At 30.1% G+C, this 9142-nt stretch overlaps 1 non-coding gene across 1 annotated transcript; it reads right to left on the minus strand.

Annotated features, from left to right (window-relative positions):
• Positions 1-6286: 6286 nt before the first annotated feature.
• Positions 6287-6515, minus strand: LOC124923226. The gene has a single exon (XR_007098228.1). It is a non-coding gene; the product is annotated as a small nucleolar RNA U3 (small nucleolar RNA).
• Between the last annotated feature and the right edge of the window lie 2627 nt (positions 6516-9142).

The following is a 9142-nucleotide window of genomic DNA, read 5'->3' on the forward strand; positions in this document are numbered from 1 at the left end:
CTATAAAAATAATATTATAACTTTTAATACGTTCAAATTGTTTTTAAATATTATTTCATTTAAAAACATGACAAATTAATTAAAAAACGAAAATAATACGTTAAAGTAATATGATATATGTTTTGTCCATTTGAAAAAAAGTTCAAATTGTTAAAATTTTGATATTCGAACCCCATATAATAGGGAAATTTGACGAAATAACCCTGATAATAGGGTTATTTCCAAAATTAATATAGATAGGATAATTTTTGCAAATATAACATTTTGCCATGGTCAAAAGACCCTTTTATCCCTCAAATAAAATATTGAGTTATTTATCGTTTCTTTTTCCTCCCTCTCCTCATTTTAGTTTCCCCTTTCTCCCCCGACGATCCAAGCAAACCAACAAAATGAAGGAAGTCGATCGATCAACTCCCCGAGGCAACGCCGGAACGCCTTCATCATTTCAGGTGAGTTTTTCCCATTTTTCCATCGTTTTCTTTGCATGCATGCTGAATGGAAGAATGATTTAGAGTTTTAGCGTTTAGAGTTTAGGTTTAGAGTTTTAGGGGGTGACTGAATCATGTACTGTGTTTATTGTTAGCGTAGTAAGCAAAAATGCATTTTCGCCTACGAAAAATGCATTTTCGTTTAAGAAAAATGCAATTTAAATCTTTGAACTGGACTAACTAGACTTATCCCATTATTTGTAAACTGAATTGATGAGAGTTTTGAACTTTGTAAATTTGAAAACCTTGATTTTAGTTAGTTGTGAGGGTTCACAACTGATGATCTTACTGTCATTGCTTCCAATTGCAGGTATATGGTTCTATAAACTTGATTTGTTTCTATTTTTGCTGTTTTGTATAAATTGTGATGTAATTGTTGTTTCAGATTTCTGAGAGAGTTAGAGAAACAGAGATGTGAAATGTGAATGGATTTAGCTTGGAAACAGAGATGTGAAATGTAATTGTTGTTTCAGATTTCTAAGAGAGTTAGAGAAAAAATGCATCTTTGTATGTAAAAAGTGAATGAATTTAGTTTGAAAACAGAGATGGTCTCATGGTTTCATTCTATTATAATCATTGTTTTAGTTCGGAAAATATAGTTGTTTTAAATCTGATTGGTTCAATTGATTAAGTTATTTTTACATTAACCATTACATAAGTTAATTTGAAAACAACACCATTTCAAAACAAATTGTTCTAAGAAATAGGCATTTGATGGTTTATTAAACGGTTTAGAGTTGGTTGCATAATTATATCTCAATCAATAATTGCTCAAAGCACCTCAATCTATTTGGTTGTACAATTGTGCTAGAAATAAAACTCTAATGACGAAAAAATAATCATAATCATGTAAGTTATAACAACCCAAAATTAGTAAAATTGTGTTTCTTTAGTAACAAGTTGTAACAAAAGTTTTAACTAAAACACATACAAAATGTCTAAACACAACACAAACAGAAAAAAAAGATCTAAAAGAGTGATCGCGCTTTAACTTATTAGAAAAGTGAATTTCATCTCAAAGTCCTAAACAAAGGAGAACAACCGATTTCCTAGCACTTCTTTTTGCTTCTTTTAACACCACCAGACTTAACCAACAATCAAGTATACAAATAAACTCACAAAATAGATCAACGAAATTAAAGACCTATACTTAACCAACAATCTCTGCAAAATTAGCCAAGTGAAACAATGTTAAAAAAGTTAAATGGCCTCACAGGCGAAAATGCATTATTCGTCTGTGATGTTGCATTTTTCGCAGACAAAAATGTATTTGTCGTCTACGAAAAATGCAATTGTCGCCTTTTTCGTATGCGGAAAATGCATTTTCGTTTGCCGCGCTAACAATAAACACAATACAGGATTCAGTCAGCCCCTAAAACCCTAAACTTAAACTCTAAACGCTAAAACCCTAAACCATTCTTACATTTCAGCATGCATGCAAGGAAAACGACGGAAAAACGGGAAAAACTCACCTGAAATGATGAAGGCGTTTCGGCGTTGCCTCGGGGAGTTGATCGATCGACTTCCTTCATTTTGTTGGTTCGCTTGGATCGTCAGGGGAGAAGAAGAGAGAAAGGGAATACCAAAAGTTCGGGGGAGAAAGAGGAAACTGAAATGAGAAGAGGGAGGGAAAAGAAACAGGAAATAACCCAATATTTTATTTGAGGGATAAAAAGGTCTTTTGCTCATGACATAAGGTTATATTTGCAAAAATTATCCTACCTAGATTAATTTTAGAAATAACTCTATTATCAGGGTTATTTCGTCAAATTTTTCCATAACACCAATTCAAGTTCGACCCCATTTGATTTGATGAAAATTACATAAATTCGAGCCTCAAATACAATGGAGCTTTTTTTAATTGGATATAGGTAAGAGGTTAAAATAGTCCATTTTTAATAATATGTGTCCATATATAATTTTTTTTATATATAATTTAATACTGAAATGAACTGATAATTTGTATATATATAAATGATTTTTTTTTTCTTTAAAATATTAATACTAAAATTATATATATATAATATAATATATTAAAATTTTGTATTGTTATAAGAGATTATATTTCTTACAAAATATTGAAAATAAATAAATATATTTACAAAATTATATATATATATATATATATATATATATATATATATATATATTATTTTTTTTGTGTACACATAGTGGAGATAGATAATAAATATAATATTCAATCTCTAGTTAACTAAAGGTTAACTGACAACAACAAAAAAGGAAAAAAAAAATTGCAAGACAAGTTATAACTTAATATATATTTTTGCAAAATGAATTTTTCAATTCACCTAGGGTTGGAATCTAAAAAATCTCAAAATCAACCAAGTGATTTGTTTTATTTTCTTAGAATAGACTTATTTGAAAATATTAGTGTAATTGATCATAAATTAATAAATAATTTTTATATTTAGGTTTAGATAAGTTATATAAAAAGTGTGACTAAATGAATATATGTTTGTAAATTTTATTATTTTGTACTTATTGTCTATTTATTTAGTTTTATGCTTACCTTTTTACTTTTTCTTTTTTTCTAGTTTATGAATTTCAATCTTATTAGAAATAATAAATTTAGTTTATATTATTTTGTTGTAATGGAGTAACTTAGCATGACCGCATAAACAATAATATCAAAACTCCTAAATACAATTATATTAAAAGAGATAAAATAGTAAAAACTAAATGGGAAATTGTAAAAAAAATACAATAATTAAATATTATCTCTCTATCCAAATAAAAAAAAATTATTGGAATTTTTTTTTTTTTTTAAAGGAAGTAATATGTATTTTATTTGGGCTCAAATATGTTGTTCTAAATTTTGTGCTCCACTGTCCCTTATCAAAACTTAGTCATTTTATAAAATAAGTCAAAACTAATAAAAAAGAGAAGGAAAAAAAAGTCAACCTATATTCACATATGTGAATGTGGGGACAAAGTGGTGGACAGCAAATTTGAGATGATTTGATTTAGTCTATATTGATTTAAAATAACTCATATAGACTTAAAATAACTCCTTATATGAATATTGTCCATGTTCATACTCTTTCAATTAGCTTCTTAATAAATATTTTTTTTTTGGAAAAAAAATAGAACATCAGATTAAGTATGCGTAGAATTGCCCCCCGACAGACTCGAACCCAGGAACCTAGGGTTAGTATTTACCTCTTATTGCCGTTAGACTAGAAGAGGGAATCCTAATAAATATTATAGTTCAAAGTTTGTCAAGAGAATTTATGTAGTGAATGTGGGGAGGAATATTTCTTATGAGACAGTATCAAGTGATTACAAGAGGAAAGATGGTTATTTCGTGGGTGTTTGTAATGTCTAGACTCTAGAGGTTCATGATGATATTCCTATTATATGAGTTAATATTGTCAACTCTATCTCAAAAGGAAGTTTTTTTGCATAGTAAAATAAATATATTTCGATCAAAACAATATTCACACAAAAGGAAGACGTCTTAAATTCCTGTTTTTTTAGATGTCAAAGTAGGTATACATATCATCTTCATGTAAAGTGTTGCTTAAAATATGTTTTGAAATGAAAAAACTCAAGAAAACACATATATAGAACACAAACAGAAGAAGGCATATATTCATATCTTTTAAAATATCAAGAATGCAGACCTATAGAACAGATTATGTTCAAGTATGCTTAAAAAAAATAGTCTGTCAGGCTTAATCATGTTCTAGAAGCCAAAACATATGTTTTCATTGTGCATTCCAATTAACACTTTACAGAAATATCTAAAAGATGAATTTACAATGCCACCTCAAGGCATATCTAATCTAATTTAGCTCTGCATTATGTATGGTTTGACATCAACTTTGAAAGAGAGAATGCATTCAAATCTTTATTTTTTTTATATATGGAAGCAGTTAATCAATTATAGGTAGAAGATTTAGTAAGCTATAAAGCTCTCTTCAGACTCTTCTGTATACTAAAACAAGAGGAATGAATTAGGATAGAGTGAGAAAAGAAGGGTGTGTCTGTCAGACAACCTCTAGACCAACCTGTACGAGCCTATCGAACAGATCATGTTCAAGTAAGGTCATGACTTGTATTCTCTAACCTTATTAATATATAGTAAGGAATAATATGATTTAAACAGTGGAAAGGCAAAGATTAATTCTTAAACATGGAAGTTCTGTAACATTATGTTAATTATTCAGCTCACTTAAGTCTTAAGATGGTAGAGCTAGCTTAACATTATAGAATAGTTTTTCATGATATACAGCATCATAAACAACTAAACACTCAGCAATCATCAATGCAATTATATGTCCAGTCCAGGATATCATATAACCAATAATGCATCTAACTGCTCCAGGTATGAAACTTTGCGATGATAATTTGTATGTTGGCCACGGCTAGAAATAGCAAGGATTTCCACCCTTTCACCCCTAACAAGATTTTGAAATAATCTGTGTATCTTTTAAAATCAGCTGTAGCAGACATTAATACCACCCTAGAAAATGAAAGGAAAACTTAATATCTGTAAAACTCTTGAAGATTCAGCAGAAGAAAAATGACTACAGCTGCAAAGATCATTAAGAATAACTTCACAACATTTACATGCTTCCTGTAAATTCATTCAAGGATTCATGACTTGCCTATCAAAAACTACATGCATGTGTAAATTATGCAGCATAAGATCAGAAGTCGTCATCTGAGCAATGGTAGAATTTCCTAATCACTCCATCAAACAATTCTTTGAACTGAACTAAACAGCGACATCTGTAGATTTTAGTTGTTCCAAGTGTACAATCATGTCCACTTAAACCAAATACACATAGTCTTGGGCCTTGTTCTAATTGGATTTTGGTTCTGATTCAGTACATACTCATTCCTATGGAATGTACTCATTTTGACCACTAATTTTATATATTATGAGACTGACAACCCAGAAGAAGCTATTGCTTAGATACTTTATTTTTCTAGTTTAATTAATATTTTATATAAAAAGAAATATCATCAGTCATAAAATTAAATAATTAAAACAAGCCCTAGGACAAGAACTCAATTACATAGTTTGGCAGGGTCGATCTTAAGTTCCAAATTCTCAAGACAAGGGGTGTCTATTACCACACCACCTAAGGTTCCAAAGAGGTGACCTAGTTATGACTAGATATGTTTTTCAATCCTAAACATGCTTGGAAAATCAAATCAATGTGAGGTTTTGCTTTCATTGTCTACATTTCGTCGAACTCTTACACAAGTACAAAAGCATAATACCATAAACATGAATTCAAGAACAACCTGAAAAGACAAGAAGAAGGCAGCATGCTAAAAAATTACACTTGTGGCTATTAAATCATTACTCAGCTAGCCAGAACATCAAGATGAAGGAACAAAGAAATATCATCAGCTCAAAAGGGAATTTTTTTTTTGCATAGTAAAATATGTTTCGATCAAAACAAAATTCACACAAATAGAACAAGGCTTAGATTCCTGTCTTTTTATATGTCAAAGTCTGTATGCAATTCATCTTCAAGTAAAGTCTAACATAAATATGAATTCAAGAACACCCTGAAAAGACAAGAAGAAGAAGGCAGTAATATTATTATGTCAGCAATTATAAAAATGTATGTTCAGATCATTCATGAAAACCCTTCTTTCCAAAAGTAGAAAAAAGTCTTTTCCAAAGAGGTTTTGCTTTTAGAGTGCATTCCATCAAACACTTTGCAGGCATATCTAAAAGATGAACTTACATACAATGCCACCTTAAGGCATATCATAAGTCTGATCTCTTATGTATACTAAATTAAAACAAAAAGGTGAGCCTGTCAGACAACCGCTAGACCAACCCAGCTTGGGCCGAAGCCCCGACTGAGAACGATCCTCTACAGCAGTGTGAGCACAAGCCGAAACAGGTGGCCAACAGCACCGTTATTCACGCTCTGGTCTAGCGGCAACATCTCATCAACCAGACATAGATTCCTGTCTCCTTAGAAATCAAGGATACAGATGTACGAGCCTATAGAACAGATCCTGTTCAAGTAAGGTCGTGACTTGTACTCTCTAACCTTATTAATATATAGTACAGAAACATATGTCATCTGGGCAATGTGGGATAATAACACTAGCTCAAGGAATTGTTTGGAATAAAATGGTCAACACAATTATTATACCACAAATAATCTACACAAATATTTACCTAAACAATAATATACTAAAACTAATCCCAAATTAACCAAACCAAACTAATAGTAAAAGTGTGATAGGGTAAATGACAAGGAAAATTAGTTCATCATGGGAGGAAGATAGTGTAAATAGTAAAACTTTTCATATTCAAATGCTTGTCCGGACAAATCAGCTTCCATTCGATTAATTTAACCCAAAACCAAACAAGCTCAGACTAAAGAATTGGGCTTGCACAAAACACTGTGATATGTCCGTCCTGTGAGATGATAGAAAAACAAAAACTTGGATGATAAAACTGATCGATCATTGATAGGAGGATGGATCAAGCAAAATGAAGGTCATGTCTATTGATGGATTTCACAGAAAGTTCTTCTTCTCAAAAACAAATAATAGTCAATAATGGAATGTTTTGCACATTGAGGGTAGCATGCATGCATAATCAATATTAATACCCAACAAGATCTAATTAAATAAAGAGTTGAGTGATATGGTAATAATACAGGACACAAAAATGATCTCTAATGATACAGAAAGAGAAAGAGAGATCTTTTTATCAGGTGATGGAATTAATTAGTCATGGATTGTAACTTTGAAGGATAATTAAGCTTGGTCAAGACTACCTTTAATTATCCTGCTGCCTGTTCCATCATCATTCATCCATCCCCAAAGCAAAACACATGAAGAATGAATGAATTTGATGTATACAAACAAGAAATTTATCCCATTGTGCAATGCAGACTAAAACTACGAGACACATCAATCAAACAAACAAACAAACAGTGCAAAGACAAAACCCTAGCAAAACTAATCATAAGCTAAGGGAAGAAGAAATCATGTCTTACAATCCGATGATGCCAAGACTGGAATTTCCGTCCGTCGGAGAACCTTCTATCTGCTGCCGATCGTGGTCAGCCAGCCAGCCGCACATACTATTTTAAACGGAAGAGAAGCCATTCATTCCGTAACTGCTGGCGCATGCATCTGGAAGGTGAAATTCGACAATTGCTGCGACGAAATGAGAAAATCCGCAGAAAGCAATCAACAAGGAGATGAAGAGGTGGATTTGACGTAATCGCATGGTAGCAAAACTGAAGTAAAGTGAAATTAGTAGTAAGAAATAAATCTGAGCGAGTGAAATTAGAGATCCGGACGTGTTTATAGGCGGTTGACATGACACAAACTCACATTTCCTCCGAGTTGACTCAACTCATCTTCCTTTTCATACTCATTTAAAAACAGCACCTGAAGTTAGTTGGTACACCCTAGGGGTGTAAATGAGCTGACCCGCTGCTGCCAGGTGAAAGTTCGGTTCGAATTTGAGTCGAGCTCGAGCCAACTCTTTTAATGTTCGAGTTGAATTTGAATTTAGGTGATACTCGCTTGATGGCTCCTCGAACTTTTCAAGCTTAATCATATAATTTATTTTTTTATTATATTTTACTTTTTAATCAAAATTTGAAACATATCCATAAAATTATCTATGAACTTATTGTTTATGGGCCTTTCCAAAATTCAATTATCCACGTAACCCTATTTTCTATATTGTTTTCCAAATTTCAAATCCTATCTATTTGAATGATTTGATTGTCCTTAGTTATCTCCGGTTCATCTTTCTACAATTTTTATAGATTAAAGATTGATTTTTTTTTTTTTTTTACGATTTTGATAGATTGAATTAGTTAGGAAAAAAATATACTATAAAATTTTAAATTCTAGAATAGACTTTATATTATAAGAATATTTAACTCTACCCGACAATATTATTTTTTGTTGATCATTATACACAAATATTATATTTTAGATAATAATAGTGATTTGAGTTAACGTGATTTGATTTTCATAAAATATGTTTTTCAAATCACTTTGAAAATAAATAAATTTGTTAAGTCTACAAAAACATAATAGATACTTTAAAAGTTAAGTCTCAAATATTTTCAAAGAATTTTTTTTATTATTAAAATTGGTTAATTCGTTAATAACAATTTATCTTGATAAAAAATTCATATTGATTACGTGAATCTAATTTATGAAATTTAAACATAATTATTTATAATTTTATTAGTTATTATTTATTTTCTTATAAATATTTTTAATTTATAAATATTATTTTGTATATGTCGATATACCGGAATTTTGAAAATCTTAAAGCCTAATTAATTAAGAAAAATAGTAAAAAAAAAATTATATGGGAAAAATGTTGTACTCATTTTATCTAAAATAATTTAAAAAATTAAGGAATTAAAATATATAATTTAGATGAAATGGGGTGTACCCATTTTTTCCTCCAAAATTATTTATTTAACTCTAAAATATATATAAAAAAATTGGCAAAACATTTTTTATATATGTTTTCATATTTTGTGTATTTAAAAAGATCAAAATTAAAACCAAAAGGGTGAAAGAAAAATAAATTTCAAACAAATCCTTAAGGTTTTAATTAAAAAAATAAAACGCAATTCGGTGTAGCCGAAATCAGGAAAGAAACCTACAAC

The sequence above is a fragment of the Impatiens glandulifera genome, chromosome 1, assembly GCF_907164915.1.
Source record: "Impatiens glandulifera chromosome 1, dImpGla2.1, whole genome shotgun sequence".
NCBI classification, from domain to species: Eukaryota; Viridiplantae; Streptophyta; class Magnoliopsida; order Ericales; family Balsaminaceae; genus Impatiens; species Impatiens glandulifera.